At 36.8% G+C, this 19,779-nt stretch overlaps 1 protein-coding gene and 1 pseudogene across 5 annotated transcripts in view; both read right to left on the reverse strand.

Moving 5' to 3' along the window:
- Positions 1 to 19,779, reverse strand: part of CORIN (corin, serine peptidase) — a 278,076-nt gene that overhangs the window by 194,746 nt on the left and 63,551 nt on the right. The window lies entirely within an intron of this gene.
- LOC131759051 (U4 spliceosomal RNA) lies at positions 8,115 to 8,227 on the reverse strand (annotated as a pseudogene).

Below are 19,779 nucleotides of genomic sequence, written 5' to 3' on the forward strand. Positions count from 1 at the left end.
GGGCTCAGTTGCTCCACGGCATGTGGGATCTTCCTGGACCAGGGCTCGAACCCGTGTTTCCTGCATTGGCAGGCGGATTCTCAACCACTGCGCCACCAGGGAAGCCCCTCCCCTGAATTTCTACCACCCTCAGTGGGGCCCCATGAGATCCATGGAGGCAGGTGGGGTCTTTTTTACTACTCATTCAACAAATACTTACTGAGCTCCTACTCTGTGTCAGGCACTGCTCTAGGTGCAGAGCAAATGACATGATGAAAAACAAAGTTCCTGCCCTTATGGACCTTATAGTCTAGTCAGAGGAGACAAAAAACAAACACAAATAAATACTGTCTGGCATTGATATACATAGTCATAGTCCTAATCTAGTCAGGGGAAACAAAAAACAAACACAAATAAATATTGTCTGGCATTGATATACATAGTCATAGTCCTAATGCTCAGCAAGAAACAAAGAAGCAGATGTTCCTCTTTAAGGAGAGACTAATATCACAATAAATCTATTCTTACTAGGACAGGACAAAGGACTGTTAGTTTTGAAAGTGAACTCCTTCCTTAAGAAATGTACCAGAATTAAATATTCAAGCAGCACAAATATGTATTATAAAATTCAGATGCCAGTCTTTTTTTTTTTTTTTTTTGCGGTACGCGGGCCTCTCACTGTTGTGGCCTCTCCTGTTGTGGAGCACAGGCTTGGGACGCGCAGGCTCAGCGGCCATGGCTCACGGGCCCGGCCGCTCCGCGGCATGTGGGATCTTCCCGGACCGGGGCACGAACCCGTGTCCTCTTCATCGGCAGGCAGACTCTCAACCACTGCGCCACCAGAGAAGCCCCCAGATGCCAGTCTTTTGATTTCCAATAATTCATATACATGCTCAAGCATTTTGCTTGTCGCATCCTGTCTTCATTGTTCCTATTATAATATTTAAGTTGTCATCATTTCATATTTACTACAGATTCACAGCCATCAAATAAGAGCATCAAAGGGAAGCAAATGCCTTCCCTCCACTAGATTAATCATAGCAGCTCAACTGCCCTGCGGGGGTAAGAAGCCACAGCAAAGGCCTGCTTCAGAGAACCAACCTTCTCGGGGGACAGAAAAAGTTCCTATAAGCATCCTATTCAAAGTGCTCCTGGGCCTCATTATAACATTTTGTTTTCATTATAACAATAGAACTACCTGTTAAGATCTTGTTTATTTATGTGTTTATTCTCAGTATCCTTTCACATCCAAGTAGAGACTTTGCCTTGTGACTAGAAACCACTGGATACCAAAAAATATACAACCAATAGTTATTCACTGAATGAATGAGATTAAATGGAACAATGTCTTCACTACAAGATTTCTTATTGAACAAGATGGAAGTAGACATGAAAAAAGCCAGTATATATGAGACCCTAGGGCACTAATGGTGATGGCTAATATTGCTACAACTGTTTTTAACAATCTGTTCCCTAGAACTTACCAAGGCATAGGGAACCATCCCATACTGTTCCCTCCACCAGACTGATTCCTATCTTGGACTCCACTCTGGACTATAGTGCAGTAGTTGAAAGTAAAAGAGCAGGAATTACCCTTCCATCCTGTAAAAGGCAAATGTCCCATTATCCTTAGGCATACTCAGTTCTTCTAGCATGAGACCTCACCATAGTAGAGAAAAAAAAGGAAGCTGTGCTTACAAGCTGTAAAGGCTGGAGAAAGATGAACAGATGAGCACCTTTATGCCAGAGCTGCAAAGAGCTCTGAGGAAAGTGTGGGTAAAAATGATGGCTATAGTTGCCAAGATTGGCTCAAACACTGTAAATTATCAGAGTTAAGTAAAAGCCAGCTACTCCAAGACTGAGAAACAGAAGCCAAAATCTACCTTGAGCCTCGGTCCCACCCTCAAGGCTGTGTGACCTTGGGGAAATTACTTAACGTCTTAAAACCTCCTAATCGGTAAAGTAGAAATAATTATGTGAATGAGAGGTTATGAGGATCAAATTTGTCAACAGAGATAAAGAGCTTAGGACAAAGCCCTCATATTCCTGATGTTCAACTGATATTTCAACAACACTGGTGTCTCCAGCAAGAAAAAGTATACGATTCAGAGAGAGGATAGGATGAGATAAGCTTACTTTGCAGTAAAAGCCTAAATAAACCATTAGTATCTATTCAAGTTCTCTCTTAATAAAAAAGACATCTTAAATTTCATTTCCACATTGTTTTATAGTAAAATAAAACAACTTAAAGCTAAGGAAATAGATGAAAAAAATCCTTGAGTACTTTCTAGGCTAAATGTTTGTTAAGTATTTTACATACAGCATTTTATCTAACCCTCCCACAAGCCTATGAAAAAGCTGTTTTTATTCACATTTTACAGATATTGAGACAGATTCAATGAGTGAGAAAGTATTCAAGGTTACATAGATGTTAAGTTGTAGAATTGAAATTAAAATCAAGTCATGCTGATCCCATAATCTGTTCCTGTCTACTGTATCATTCTGTCAAGCCACCATTAATTTTAAACATCATAAACTTATTTCATTCATTGTAAAATATTTAGATGAATCTCTTTGGATTCAAGCAATAGAGCTGCTTCTCCATGATTAGTAAGCACTAAACCTCAAAGAAAACACTGAACCTGCTGTTAAAAACAGGTTAGCCGTCCTCACTGAGGGACGAATTGGATTGGGAATGCTTAGTGTCTATTCCTGGCTGTATCATGAAGTCCACCCAGGTCAGGACTACATCAGCAGAGTGAAATAATGAAGGTCATTCTCTAGTCTAGATAACTCACACGAAAAGTAACATTTTGTGAGAAGGATTTCTGAGTCAAACCAATTTAAAAGGATATCGTGTATCTTGGAAGATCCGCAAGGGGGTTACAGTAGGATAAGAAGGAACAGAAAGTTACAGACAGGGCCTCTCTATGAAGATCCTGGCTTTTTAACTAACTCTAAACATCTGTGAATCCGAACATATTAACTATTTTGTTTCTCATGAGAGAAAAATCAATGAGACAAAAGTAAGACACACTTTCTCAATGAGTCATCTGTGACGTTTGTAAAAAGTCTTTATAGTCATAATCAAGGCATAGGTAAGCCAATGCCTTGCTAATTTACACTCACACAAAAAAGTGTATCAGGGATAATGCTGTGTAAATTATCAGACTTAAGTAAGAACTAGCTACTTTTGCCAGGAGAAGCATGAGGTTTAGGGTTTAATGTTCTCTACATAATTACATTTATTCCAGACCTAACATTTTTAATGCAACCTCAAGCCTCTTGGTGAAGTCTTTTGCCAATCTTCAAGCTTTCACAGTTGATATATATGTGTGTGTGTGTGTGTGTGTGTGTGTGTGTGTGTGTGTGTGTGTGTGTGTATGTCATTCTCTCCTGTCACTCATACACACATCCATTCTACCTGATTTAAATGGTAGCTAAATGCTCATAACTTGATGGAACTCATTCATTCAACAAATTCAATGCTTTGACACAGTGAGAGGCCTATATTTTATTGTAAATTGATTATTCACATTCCACAGAACTAAGATGTAACATTTCAGCTGTCACATGTCCATCTACCAGTCATTTTTCCTTAATTTTAAAAGAACTAGATGTGTCCCCATATAATTACCTATCTTAGGATTATGAATGATTGAATAATAAAAATAATTCAAATTTATATGGTGCTTTCAAGTTTGTAAAACACCTTTCCCATACTCAGTATGATGGCTCCACAGTCTGATTCAAATTCTCCTTTATTTGTCTATATTTATGTGGTCTTTGACAAGTTACTGAAATTCTCTGTTTATCAGTTTCCTCATCTGTAAAATGAAGATAAAAATATCTGTGTTATGGGGTTAGTGTCACGATTAAATGGTATTTACAAATGCCCATCATTAGCACAAATGATAAACTATAGAAGTGTTTGCTATTATTATTATCTCATTTGTGATTCACAGAAACTGTGAACTAGATGGGAGAGAGATTTGTATCTAAGTTATGTAAGTAGGAAAACTGAGACAGAGACATTAAGCTTTCATTCTGCCCTCTTCCTATATATATAGGATCAAAATTCAAGGTTTCATCAATTGGTTTGGCTTACTTATAAAATAAAATAATGCTGGGTATTATTTTTAAAAACACTCATTGTTTAAAAACAGTTATTCATTGAGAAAATATTTAAGTCTCTATTAAATAAAGGCACTGGGCTTGGTGCTGTGAAATTTAAAAATAAGAACTTGAAATTAGACCACATTTTATTTATTTAGCCAAATTGTATTTTGATACATATGAAAATTATTTGTTTTTTAATACCAAGAATGGTACAAATAAATTCTATAGTGATGAGAGTATAAGAAATTACTTAGTGGCACATCATGTTCATTAATGTCAGAGTTTATTGTAAAAATCATTATTTCACTTGTGGGTAGTTTTAAACTTCGCTGTTCAAAAACGTAATGAGATGGGCTTCCCTGGTGGCGCAGTGGTTGAGAATCCACCTGCCGATGCAGGAGACACGGGTTCGTGCCCTGGTCCGGGAAGATCCCACATGCTGCGGAGCAACTAAGCCCGTGAGCCATGGCCGCTAGGCCTGTGCGTCCGGAGCCTGTGCTCCACAACGGGAGAGGCCACAACAGTGAGAGGCCCGCATACCGCAAAAAAAAAAAAAAAAAAAAAAAAAAAAAAAAAAAAAAAACGTAATGAGAGAAAAAAAAATGTAATGAGATTTCAGTGGATTCCCAGCCCTGTGTAGTTTTATTGGGAATCTCATTTCAGGTTTAGTAACAGTCGAAACTTAAGTAACAGAAGAATAAATGACAGGGCAAACCTGCATACTAAGGTCTATATTATACCAGCTAGGTATTGTGATTCTTAATAGATTTATAAAACGCTCACTCAGATAACCCTTTTTAACCCAGAATACACTAAATTTAAAATCTGTAATAAGTCAGCCTCAAGTTGAGCTGATATTTACTTTTTTATTCTCTGAATTTACAAAAGGAAGGTTTTACAGGGAATAAGATCGTAAAGGAGGGTGTGTTCTATGTACCCAAAAGGAAATTTTTTTTGGCCACACCCATGGCACGCGGGATCTTAGTTCCCCAACCAGGGATAGAACCCGTGCCCCCTGCAGTGGAAGCGCAGAGTCCTAACCACTGGACTGCCAGGGAATTCCCTCAAAAGGAAATGTTTAAAATAAATTTCTAGTACTATTTTTTGGAATGCATATGACATACTATTTCTTTTTAATAAATATATCTTTTATCTTATGACAAGGCAATGTAATATTAGAAAGCAAAACATGAGCAACCACTCAACAAAAAAAAGGGAGGGAGGAGTGGAATGGTTCTTATTAGTTATACCCTCAGCATTACCTCCCCATCCTTAACTAAATAGCAGCCATGAAGTTTGGGAGGCCCTTCCCTACCCCCAGCTCCAGGTGTGGGTCCTGACTGGCCAATGACAATCAGCTCATGGCATTGCCTGGCACTGTGCTTAGTTCAAGGGCAGAGAGGAGAATGAAGTTGGTCCCATCACAGCAAAAACCCAGGAGTAGAACAGGCTGCATAATTTGAGCATACCCAGGATAAAATGAAAATGTGGGGTCCCTTGGTCAAAAATTATTTTTATATTATTTTATTTATTTATATCATTCATAATATTTATATTTATATTATTGCTAATAATTTCAACAAGGCAACAACAGAGCATTAAACAGAGTATGGAGTCCGTCTATGCTCAGGGCTCTGTGCAATGGCACAGGTCGGCATGCTTAGGAAGCCGGCTGATCATCAGAGAAGAGTCCTCCCTCCAGGAACCTCTACGGCTCTCCACATAGGGACATTTGAGCAGCAGGCCCACGATCTCTCTGTAACTTTTGGTTAAGAACTAAAGGTGATCAGTTTACAAGTTTTGGGGCCTCTGATTCAGTCTAAGGACTTCTGTTTTTGTATATGACTTGAACATGTCAGAGGCAGAGATAACCAAACACACAAGCAGCCCTGGCTTTGTCCACACGTTCAAGCATTGCATAAAAGCAGTGCCTCTTCCTGGGAAACCAGATGTGTCTGCACACTGCATTTCAACTCCAACTTGCAGAGTCACACATTTCTCCAGGGAAACTGCCCAAACTCGAGACTGGTGAGGGGCCCATGCCCTGCCCTTCTAAGTAGCCGCTTCTCTCCCAAGGTTAGCAAGGATGGAAATCATGGTCTAGTGCCAGTGTTCCAACTATTGTGCTGAAATATTTGCTGCCTTATACCTGCTTCTAAATTATAGTGTACAGAGCAAGGCTAATCCATCACAAGTCAGTCATTTTGAGTGCTTGATACATAAAGAGTTTCTCAAAAAAAATTAATGACTACATTATATCTTCACTATGGATCGATTAGGGGAATTTGGTCAGATTAAAGCTGAAGACATTTGTTGGGCATTAAAGTTTTTCTTCTTTATCAAGAAGATATTAACAAGAAATGTTCGAGTAGTTTCTTCCTAAGTGTTGCCAACTATAGTAGATAATATCAATACATTTGTCAGATGATAAAATATAGGACTGTGTGTGAAACCTGGCCTTGAAAAATGTAAATTCTGAAACATCTCCACTCCCTGCCTTTTTCATGTTAGGATGGAAATGAAAATAACTGGAATAGAGGGCTCTGGGATAATTAAGCCAAAAAAGAGAAACATGGGAAGTTTAAACGTGGAAATGAATGTACAGAGTTGGAATAGCAAAGAAGCAGAGTCAAAATGAGTAAGGCTGCCCCAGATTCAAATGGGGCAGATATAATGTGAACCTAGAGGTGGATATCTGAAGGATGAAATGGAAGGCAAGAAATACCTGACACAAGGGGGCAATGTTGAATCAATTCTGTTTCTGAAGACACTATAATTTTTTTCATATAATTGAGAAAATTTTATTATGAATTTTAATAATAATGAATTAAATATTTAATATAGGGTTTAACATATTGGTCTATAAAAACTTTGCTTTCTCTAGGTGATTTTCCTAAAACCATGAAGTACAGTATTTTAATTACAAACTAGTTAATATCAAAATTCCTCTGTGCAAACAATACAGAGAGAAGCCCAACTCTCAATTATGGGAGCAAGTTTAAACTCTACTACAAATGGCACTAGAAAAAAAAACACCTTATAAAAGATCCTGAGAAAATTGATAATATGTTGATAAGGTGAAAGAGGGCACATGTGCATTCATTGTACTAGTCTCTCTACTTTTGTGTGTGATTAAAACTTTCTGTGTAAAATGATTTTTTTTAAAAGAAAAGATTCTGAAACATTGTTAACTAAGTAGCTGAAAGCCCACCCATTATAAGCCTCCAGAAATTTTTAGTAAAATAAAACAAATGTTTTTACGTAAACAGCTGAACTCTCCATAAAGAAAAGGAAATCTCAAGATTGCAGAAATGCAACAGTGAACTGAAAACAAGAGCAGTGAGTATGAGAGATGACATCACAGGAATGAAGAGCACATGGGTGAACATTTCATGAGCAGATATTGTAATGGCCCTGTCTTGGAGGAAGTCATCAGTCTCAACAAAGAGATGAGGCTTTGAATCCATAGAAAGTACAAATAGGAACTGAGGGCCCCCCACACACACAAAAAGCAGGAACTCAACTAGCTAAGCCATATGATGAGGGAGCTTGTCTGACTCTGCCTAGACTCTGATTTGACAAAAATCTTTCTTTGGGCGCTTCTTACTGCACCTCTGGCCCTGCCATGGGTTTGAATTTACAACTACACCTGTGATCCAAGAATCCCCCAAGCCAAAAATTAACATAAAAACTGGCCCTGGAACAGTGATACCCTGGGGTGACTGGTCAAACCAAACACGAAATTGTCCTAAGTGACATGCCCTGAATCCAAAAAAGTTTATACTCTAAAGTCATAAAATAAACAGAAAATGATTCACTAGGGGAAGGAATAATAATAATAATCATTAGTCATAACCAGCAGCAATAATTGAAGTCTGAGAACTTCAGACAATTGAACAATCTGACAGAGGCTATAAAATAAGTATGAATAAAACAACTAAAGACAAAAAGGTAGTAATTAAAACCATTTGAAAAAAAGACACACTGTAAATAAAGAACTAGAAGATTCAAAAAGAAACCAAATAGAACCTCTAGAAATGAAAAATATGTAAGAATATTATAATTTAATTAGCAATAATCATGCCTTGGATAAACCTCATTGGCTATGATACTGCCACTGCACAAAGCTGAACATTATAATTTAAAATTCAGTGAATAGATTAAAATAGAATATTAGATACTTCTGAAGAGAGAACTAGAGAATTAAAAAATAAATCTGAAAAAATACATCAGAATTCAGCACAGAGATTTATAGAGGATGGCTGAGAATGTCCAACACAAGAGTAATTAGAGATCCAGAAAGAGAGAATAGAAAATCAGGAGTGAGGATATATTCATAGGATTAATAGCTGAGAACTCTCCCAAACTGAAGAAAGACCTGAATCCTCAGATTCAAAAAGCACACCTTCTAAACAAGATATATAAAAAGATGTCTCCAATAATAAATGCTGGAGAGAGTATGGAGAAAAAGGAACCCTCCTATACTGTTGGTGGGAATGTAAATTGGTATAGCCACTATGGAGAACAGTATGGATGTTCCTTAAAAAACTAAAAATAGAGTAGCTGTATGATCCAGCAATCCCACTCCTGGGCATATATCCAGAGAAAACTCTAATTCAAAAAGGTACATGCACCCCAATGTTCATAGAAGCACCATTTACAATAGCCAAGACATGGACACAACCTAAATGTCTATCAAAAGATGAACAGTAAAAGAAGATGTGGTATACATATATACAATGGACTATTACTCAGCCACTGAAAAGGATGAAATAATGCCATTTGCAGCAACATAGATGGACCTAGAGATTATCATATTAAGTGAAGTAAGTCAGACAGAGGAAACCCAAACATCATATATCACTTCTATGTAGAATCTTTAAAAATTGATATAAATGAATTTATTTACAAAACAGAAATAGACTCACAGACATAGAAAACTTATGGCTACCAAAGGGGATAGCAGGGGTGGGAGGGAAAGAGATAAATAGAGTTTGAGATTAACATATACACAATACTATATATAAAACAGATAAACAACAAGGACTACTGTATAGCAAAGGGAACTATATTTAATATCTTATAATAACCTATAATGGAAAAGAATGTGAAAAAGAGTAAATATCATATGTGTGTGTGTGTGTGTATATATATATATATATATATATATATAGAGAGAGAGAGAGAGAGAGAGAACTGAATCACTCTGCTATATACCTGAAACTAACACGTTATAAATTAACTATACTTCAATTTAAAAAAAAGAAATCTACAATATATCCCTTACAGTGAAACCAGAAAGGCAAAAAATAATAATTTTTAAAGCATCCAAAGATGAAATCCAAGTTGTCTACAAGGAAACAAAAATTAAATTTGCATAAAGTTTCTGATAGCATCATAAGAGTCCAGAAAAATGTGAAATAAATTCTTTAAGTTGATGAGTGAAAAAAAATTGTCAGTCTAGAATTCTGTACCTAGTTAAACATAGTATTGAGGGTGAAATAAGGATAATTTTAGACAAATAAAAACTGGAATAGTCTCCACTGAAAAAACTTCCAAGGAGTATATTTAACTAAGGAGAGAATTTAACCCAGAAAGAAGAAGCAGGATGCAAGAAATTATGGTGATTATTATATTATGTATACTTGAAATCTTTCATAATATTTGAAAAGAGTGTAAGAGCCTTCCTTGTTTAAACACTTCGTTAAATTGCCTCAAAATTTTGGATGTTGAGTACCACTGGCTACAGTATCTATTTATTCTTATAGAAACCAGAAACCTAGGGCTCACTGCCTCACTTCCTCAAAAACATAGAGAAAAATAAGAGTATCCTCCAAATTTTGAAATTTGAAAAAAGAAAGAAAGAAAGCCTACATCTTGGATTCACAAAGGAAATAAGAGAGAAAATGATATAATTTCAGTTAAATTGTATTATTGAACTATTCTGATTTCATAATTTTAAACTATCTATTTGTTGCCTACATATCCTATGTAAATCTTAACTAAGATTTTATATTATTATAAGATATGCAAAACTGCCTATATAATTTAGTTGTGAAATGAGGTAAGCAGAAGTGGAAATTTATTTTAAAACAATTATAATGGTGATACCATTATTCAGTCTGTACATAGTATTGTTTAGAATCTTTAATAGCTATTTATATTATTACAAGGCCATAGGTGCTTGTGAAAGATGTAGGAAATACATTGTAGTGCAAAGAAGAATATTAAAAGTTACCTATAGTACTATGACTCAGAAATAACCACTGTAAACATGTGGATATATATCATTACTGAAGTCAAACTACCTAAACACAACTTCCAGCTTCCTTACTCACTGCCTTTACAGATGATATTTAAACTCTCTCAACATTAATTTCTTTACTGTACCATGGGGGTATTAACAGTATCTACTTAATGAGGTGTTCATGTAAGGTATATAGTATAATACTTGGCACACAATAAATTTGACTTATTTCACTTTTTTTCTTTCATACTATATATCATATATATTTAACATTACAATGCACTGTACATATTCAATGTACATATTATTTAGTAGCCTGCTTATTCACTCGCTAATAAGTCTTGAATATTTCTACATATCAGTATGTATTCTTCCACAACATCATTTTTAATGGTTGTACATTTTTCCAACATATGATGGATTAAGAGGAAGCAGGGGAAGAAGAACAAAAGACTGATTAAAAACCCATAGGAGGGCTTCCCTGGTGGCGCAGTGGTTGAGAATCCGCCTGCCGATGCAGAAGACACGGGTTCGTGCCCTGGTCCGGGAAGATCCCACATGCCGCGGAGTAACTAAGCCCGTGAGCCATGGCCGCTGCGCCTGCGCGTCCGGAGCCTGTGCTCCGCAACGGGAGAGGCCACAACAGTGAGAGGCCCGCATACCGCAAAAAAAAAAAAAAAAACCATAGTTAAGAGTGGCATGGACTTATAAATACTACCAAATGTAAAATAGATAGCAAGTGGGAAGCAGCCGCATAGCACAGGGAGATCAGCTCGGTGCTTTGTGACCACCTAGAGGGGTGGGATAGGAAGGGTGGGAGGGAGACGCAAGAGGGAGGAGATGTGAAGATATGTGTATTTGTATAGCTGATTCTCTCTGTTATACAGTAGAAACGAACACACCATTGTACAGCAATGATACTCCAATAAAGATGTTCAAAAAAAAACAACCCATAGGAAAGAAATCATAACCTAGAAACAAAAAACACAAACCTTTAAAAATTTTATATAAGAAAGCAACAAGAAAATGAGTGTAACCAAACAAGAACTAAAAGACAAAAGAAAAAAAATTGGAATAAAAGAAAATGAGGCTATAACACTAAAAATATTCACTAAAAATATTTAGAAATAATAAAAATTAAAGAAACTTAGGATAATCATTATGAGCACAATTAAGAAGATATATGTATAAGGAAGACAGCAAGTTAACAAAGAAAATGTTCCTCTGAATCCAAGAACCCAAAAGTGGAAAAGAAAAATCTTGAAAGATGTTATAAATTATTTTTCCTGAAATGAAGGAATAACTGAGTCTGCATATGAAAAGGGCAACCATATTTCATTATGACCTCAGAATGACAGACATCAAGATATAAACTGTTTAAGTTAGTAAGTTTAATAGAATTCTTCAAGAACTGGGCATCAAATGTGTTCCCTGCTCATGGGTTGTCACTTCTTCCAGGCTTTTTTGGTGAACAGAGACAAACGGGTATGTATTTTTAAAGGAGGAAAAAATACTGAGTTTATACCGATATTACCAATTCAAAATTATTATAGGGTTTTAATTTATTTGTTTTTATATTTGTACCTTTTTTCTCTTATGTTGAAAATGTTGGTTCCTGAAAACATGAATATAAATACTTATTTGCTTTCTCCTATAATGTGCAAACAATAGCTTCAAAATAACAACCCCAATATAATAATAAGTCTACTTAATGGAAGCTTGAAACTGATTAAAGATTTAAATGTAAGGGCTTCCCTGGTGGCGCAGTGGTTGAGAATCCGCCTGCCGATGCAGGGGACACGGGTTCGTGCCCCGGTCTGGGAAGATCCCATGTGCCGCGGAGCGGCTGGGCCCGTGAGCCATGGCCGCTGAGCCTGCGCGTCCGGAGCCTGTGCTCCACAATGGGAGAGGCCACAACAGTGAGAGGCCCGTGTACCGGGGAAAAAAAAAAAAAAAAAAGATGTAAATGTAAGACGTGAAACCGTAAAACCCCTAGAAGAAAACACAGGAAAAAAGCTCCTTGACACTGATCTTGGCAAAGATTTTTTGAATAAGATGCCAAAAGTACAGGTAACAACAGCTAAATAAACAAGTGGAACTATATCAAACTAAAAAGCTTGAGAAGACAACTTATGGAATAGGAGAACATATCTGCAAATCCTGTATCTGAGAAGGTCATGAGTCATAAGGTTAATAGTCAAAATATATAAGGAACTCACACAACTCAGCAGCAAAAAACCCTAAATAATCCAATTTTAAAATAGGCAGAGGACTTGAATAAACATTTTTCCAGAGAAGACATAAAAATGGACAACAGTATATTAAGGGCCAGGGCTTCAACATAAGAATATTGGAGGGATACAAACATTCAATTTATAATATTATAACCCTGGCCCCAGAAATTCATTGTCCTTCTCACATGTAAAATATATTCACTCCATCCCAACAGCTCAAAAAGTCTTAAATCACTTCAGCATCAAAGTCTAAAGTCCAAAGTCTCATCTAAATGTCATCTAAACCGTATATGGCTGAGACTCGAGGTATCGTTCATCCTGAGGCAAAATTCCTCTTCAGCTGTGAACCTGTGAAACAAGACAAATTATGTGATTCTAAAACAAAACGGGGGACAGGCATGGGAGAGACATTCCCATTCCAAAAGGGAGAAATAGGAAAGAAGGAAGGGGTGATGGGGCCCTACTTGAACACTGATGGTGCTAGATGTGTCCCCACATATTACCTGCCTTACTGCCTCTTGTGACTGGCTGGAAAATGACCTCTTGGCCAACCCCCAAACTCTAGAATAAGCAAAGACTCTTGATTTAAGGTCTTCATTTCTCTCCCATGGCAACCCTCCCATATTATTTTTTCTATTTTTTGTTGACTTTCAAGGACATATAATATGGTAACATAGTTACTGTGGCTTAATAGCCATCATATCATCATAAATTGTCTCCTGAAATGTATATCCTACAGGCCTTTGTCCAGTGCACATCTGTAAACATATAACCACAGCAGAAACAAACTCTCTGCCTTTGATTACTTAATAAACAATGGAAGAATTGGAAAGTAATTTCAAGGAGGGAATTGTAGAATTCCAGAACACCTGCTTCCTGAGGTGATAAAATTCTCATTAGTACCTCTAAAAGCATTGTGGGCCTTCCCATAAAATTGAAAACAAAAGTCTCTGCTCAACTTATCTAAGACAATTATATTATGAATAAGTTTTTAAATCTAAGAATTAAACAGTATAATCTGATTAAAAACGGAAACTCTAAGACAGACTTTTAAAATAAAACTTTTATAACTGTAAATAAAACTTGATGATGTTTAGAAAAATGATGTATTTATTATAGACTAGAAATAATATGAATTAGCAATCTTGTCTTTTAAAGAATTAAGAATTGAAATGAATCATGTTTCCTTCGGGCTCTGAACCTCTCTTACAGAATGTCTCAAGTTATAAATAATACATTTATGTCTCAAGGCAGTTACTAGACAATTGACTACTTGAGGACAGGACTTCTAACCGACCCACCATTATAGTCTACAGAGCCAAACCCCAGAGCTTGGCACCCAATAAATAGCTGCTTAGGAGCGAATGGTGCTTCTTAGAATATTGACCTAGCCTCTCAGAAATTGAGATGTCTCACAAAACTTGGAAGGGTACAAAGATGTCAGAGTGAGTTTACACCAATTAATATAATCATAAACAAGTACTGTGAGTTTAATCAATTCAAACACCACATGTAAGTATTAGGTTAATGATGCAGAGCAGCAAAAAGAAGAATAAAATATGTTAACACTAAGAGACAAGGAATAGTTTGCATCAAATGTGGACTGTTGCAAAGCTTTTGGCTTGGAAAAGTCATTACCATACTCATTCCAACTACAAGTAAGTGAAAAGGCATATTCTCCAAAGACACAAGTAACAGCAAACAGATTCCCGCTGATGGGTTTCTTGCTCTCAGCACAAAATGGTACAAAGACCAAAAGCCTGCGATAGCAAATTGAAAGATTCAGGCAAAAGAATATATACAGTGCCGGTTTTCTTTCAGAACCAGAGAGTAAAGTAAATTACACTTAAAACTTTTATGTGAGAATCTGGCTTTTAAAAGATCATTTTAGGGGTTTCCCTGGTGGTGTAGAGGTTAAGAATCCACCTGACAATGAAGGGGACGGGGCTCGAGCCCTGGTCCGGGAAGATCCCACACGCCGTGGAGCAACTAAGCCCGTGCGCCACAACTACTGAGCCTGCACTCTAGAGCCCACGAGCCACAACTACTGAGCCTGTGCTCTAGAGCCCGTGCTCCGCAACAAGAGAAGCCACCCAATGAGGAGCCTGTGCACTGCAACGAAGAGTGGTCCCTGCTCACCACAACTAGAGAAAAGCCTGCGCACAGCAACAAAGACTCCACGCAGCCAAAAATAAAAATAAATTTTTTTAAAAAAGATCATTTTTGTCCTTGAATTTGATCAGGACTGTTTCTGCAATGCTGTTATCTGCTACTGTTTTTTTTTTTTTCTGTACATGGATCAAGTGTATGGGGCTGTTCTTCCTCAAGAGGAACCTGTGATAATGAACCTGGAGAAGGAAATTTTGAGCCAAAAACCTTTTTGATGTGACAATTTAACTCTGACTCTTGTTTGCTATAATAATGTATTATAGGCACATTACCTTTGGGGGCAGATGTCACCTATGGGGTACTGCGGGATTCATTTTGGAGAAGGGGTCTGGAAGTCTTGCCCCAAAATCTTTGCAATGGGAGGAATGGGACTGAAGCTAAAGGAGAGCAAACCAGGTACTGCTCCATTATCCTTTTCAAAAGCCTAGCTCTGCAAACGATTAAGTTCGCTCTCTCTGGGAGGAACCCAATACATCCCAGGGACAGAGTCATCTATAGATGCAATGAGGAAGAAGAAAAGGAGAGTGGGGAGAAAAAAAGAGAAAGAGGGACTCCATACCTACATTCAAATTTCCTTTCTCCCTCTCCCAAGAATTATGCAGATCTTTATTAGAATGCTACCATGCCAACCAGATAAGCAGGCAGCAATTATTTAAATGCTTCACTTGTTCTTGCTTAGATATTGATATTAGCCAGAGCCCACATCTGAATCTCATAACTGTTCTTTAAGCCGAAAGAATATGATTTAGCATATAGAGACGGCAACCAACTATACTTGAACCTTGGAGTCTAACACTGGTGGCCAGCAGAGCACATAAGGGATGGTGTCCAGGGTCATGACTACAGTAAATTTTGGAGTAGCAAATTCCTAATGAAGTAGTTTGGCAGTCCTCAGACTCTCCCAGTTACCAAAAAGAAAACAAAAGAAAAAAAAACCCACCCGTCTCCTCTAAAGCATGTGTCCTTAATTATAATCCAAAGACCTCAATGGGTTTATACATAAAATTTTTGCTGTCAATCCCACTCCTGGGCATATATCCAGAAAAGATGAATGCTCTAATTCAAAAAGATATATGCACCCCAATGTTCATAGCACCATTATTTACAATAGCCAAGATATGGAAGCAACCTAAGTGTCCATTTACAGATGAGTGAATAAAGAAGATGTGGTGTATATATATATGTGTGTATATATACATATATGTAAATACATATACATACAGTGGAATATTACTCAGACAGGAAAAAGAATGAAATAATGTCATTTGCAGCAACGTGGATAGACCTAGAGATTATCATACTAAGTGAAGTAAGTCAGAGAAAGACAACAGTATATGATATCACTTATATGTGGAATCTAAAAAATAGTACAAATGAACTTATTTACAGAACAGAAACAGACTCACAGACATAGAAAAGAAGCTTATGGTTACCAAAGGAGAAGAGGTGGGGGGGATAAATTGGGAGTATAGGATTAACAGATGCACACTACCATATATAAAATAGATAAACAACAAGAATTTACTGTATAGCAAAAGGAACTATATTCAATATCTTATAATAAATTATAGTGGAAGAGAATTTAAAAATAATATATATATGCATATATATATGTATAAATAACCAAATCACTTTGCTGTATACCTGAAACTAACACAATATTGCAAATCAACTATACTTCAATTAAAAGAAAATTGCTGTCTATGAAGAAATTGGATGGGGGAAAAATAGCATCTCTATTTCCATTAACCTCCAATTGAAATTTTGCATACTTAAATGCTTATCAATGTAGGCAACAATCAGAAAAACTATTTAGAAATCATAGCTATTTTCATATCAACAGTTATCACAGACATTTCAAAATATTATGTATGCTCATCCATATTATAAAATTACAGGTATTGACCTAGGCTAGATATAATTATTTAATATGTTAATAAATAAATACATGTATTACTATATCATGAATTTATATTTCCAATATTTTGATAACTAGATTTTAATAAAATTGCCTTTTTGATTCTGTGTATTTTGTTTTAAGCACCAAAACATTATTCTGAGAAGGCACCTATAAGCTTTACCAGTTTGTCAAAGCAGTACTTAGCACAAGAAAGCTAAGAAGCTCTGCTATAGAGCATCACTGATTTTCCTGGGGATGTGACACAAACAGCTAGAACTCAGGTACCTTAAAGCAGTATTTCACAAATTGAAGAATCGTACAGGCTTTTTCACAGGAAGAAATTATGCAGGTATACATAAAATTAAACATAAACCCCTTTATACCTATAAGTCTAACACACAATGAAATCAATATGTATAAATTAAACAAATGAAACTACAAAACTAATAATATTTAAATTAATTACATTAATGAATTAATATTAACAGTGTTCTGCTAAAACACCATGAATATGGTGCTAACTCCTGAAGCACAAGTTCTGTATTTAGGAAGCTTATGCTACCATGTATTCCCGCTGAGTAAGTCTGTTTTTCTCTATTTTAACTGCCACAAAGGTGTCCTTTGTACAACATGCCAGTACATACTTTAGTTCTGCAATTGAGAAGACTATCAAGTCTGCCTCTGTTCCTTTCTTGATGTCTAGCAAATGTCTAAGAAATACAACTTAGCAGCAACTTTATCATAAATAGAAACACAAATACAGGCACCAAAATTTTATCTCAGTACTTGTTATAAGATGGTTATCCAGGTTATCAAGAGTAGGTGTACATTATTTTTTATTATCATTGAAATGAAAGCATACATTTAAGAAATTCTTATAGAGAATTCGTGGGTACCCCAGAAAAAAATCTGAGGTCCCTCAGCCTCCAGATGAAGAAAAACTGTCCAAAAAACAACAGAGGAATGATAAGTCATTCACACATATAAGCACAGATTCCCCCTCCAAAGCACACAATAATCTACAGTCAGTAATGTAGAGAGGTGGGTACATGAATCTGAGAACAGCATAACTGACTTTCGAAGAACATAATTAAGACATCCAGGATTCCATTCTGGACAGGATTAGAAAATGTCAGGGAAAAAGGAGAAGGGACCTTATCTGATTTCAGGTGTCTAATTAGAGCCCCTCTCCCCATATTCCATCCTTGGATAGTTTCCTGATGAACAGTAACCCAAGTAAAACTTCAGGACTTGCTCTGATCCTCTTAGCTTCATATTCTTGCAGAACTCACTTACAACCTAATAGAAATACTGTGTTAAAAGCAGAAAACTAGGAAGAAAGAATAATCTTAAGGTTTCTGATTGGTGTACAAGTTTTCTACATGCAGCAAATTCAGAGTATGTGTTCACGGCATTTTGGTACAGACTTATCAGTGCTAATAAATCACTGCTATTTAGACAGTTTCACTGTTAACCCAAGTCATTTTATCTTCAGAGACTGTATAGTTCATTGAGGAAAAAAATTAAATATGAGGTGAAGAATTGTTAGAAGAATGGTTGAAATAAATTATGGTATAATGAGAGTATGGAATGCTCTTCAATCACTGTAATAATGAATTAGAGCTAAATCACTGTCTTAGAGATATTTACATGAAGTATTCTTGAGTGAGAAAAACAATATGTAGAAAACTGTACGTAATAAATGTGATCTCATTTTTTGAAAAACAAAAACGACAAGAACACCTCTATGTGTATGCCATTCTGTATACAAGTTTGTGTATATATGTTTATATATGATTTATGAGCATGGAGAAAACTATAAAATCATAAACACCAGGTTGTTAAGATGGGTTAACTGTGGGCAGAAATAAGGTAATATGATGCAAAAGGAAGAATTGAAGTGACTTATGCAAAAAAGGGGATAAAGTCTTCGGTTTTAAAATAATATATATAATATGATCATATTTATTCATTACAAAAAGAAGAAAAACCAACTCCCAATGTTGGAGGAAATGAAAAAGAAGCAGTAGAGTAGATAAGGAAGGTAAAACTGATTGAGGGGTAGGAAATACTTCCAGAATGGCACAGTAAGGCCCTCCAAAAATCTGTTCCTCCATAAAAACAGTAAAAACACTGGGAAAAAAAATATCAAAATCAGATTTTTCAGAACTTTGGAATTTAACCAAAGGCTTGCAGCAGAGGAACATTGTTCAAGAAAAATGGCTGAATCACAGTGAGAACTATGAGCTTTGTAGCATTTTTTGTTTTTGTCTTTTTTGGCTGCATTGGGTCTTCATTGCTGTGCGCAGGCTTTCTCTAGTTGTGGCGAGCGGGGGCTACTCTTCGTGTGGTGCACGGGCTTCTCATTGCGGTGGCTTCTCTTGGTGTGGAGCACTGGCTCTAGGCACGCGGGCTTCAGTAGCTGTGGCATGTGGGCTTCAGTAGTTGTGGCATGTGGGCTCAGTAGCTATGGCTCGTGGGAACTAGAGCAAAGGCTCAGTAGTTGTGGCTCACGGGGCTTAGCTGCTCCACAGCATGTGGTATGTTCCTGGGCCAGGGATAGAACCCGTGTCCCCTGCATTGGCAGGCAGATTCTTAACCACTGCACCACCAGGGAAGTCCCACTTTGTAGCACTTTAACTTGCCATATTCCCATCACCCTCTCCTCAGTTCTCCAGGAGCCTTGAAAACCAATGAGCTTGCAACCATGGTATCTATAAAAATCAGCAACCTAGGGGGAAGAATGGGTCTGAAGCTCCCCAAAAAGCCATCCCCAGAGAATTATCACCATTCAACTTGTCTAGAAGCTCCCTGGAAAGGATCCATTCTCAGTACTTGTCTTTACTTGATCTGACTCAGAGCTTTCTCTTTGCAAAAAGTTCTATTCCCAAGGTACGTGTTGAAAACAATCTGTGGCAATTGTTTAACACCACAGTTACCTGAGGCAAGGATACTGTTGTAAATAAGAGGCTGACCAAAACACTTAAAAGAAAAAACTAGGGAATGAGATGTCTGAAGAGGCCTTTGAAAAGCTCTGACATATTCTCTGGGATACTAGAAGGCCAGGGCTGTGCCTATACCCAAGAAAAATATGAAAAGCCAGTCACAAAAGCCACACATTTATGGTATGA

This window comes from Kogia breviceps, chromosome 6 (assembly GCF_026419965.1).
Source record: "Kogia breviceps isolate mKogBre1 chromosome 6, mKogBre1 haplotype 1, whole genome shotgun sequence".
NCBI classification, from domain to species: Eukaryota; Metazoa; Chordata; class Mammalia; order Artiodactyla; family Physeteridae; genus Kogia; species Kogia breviceps.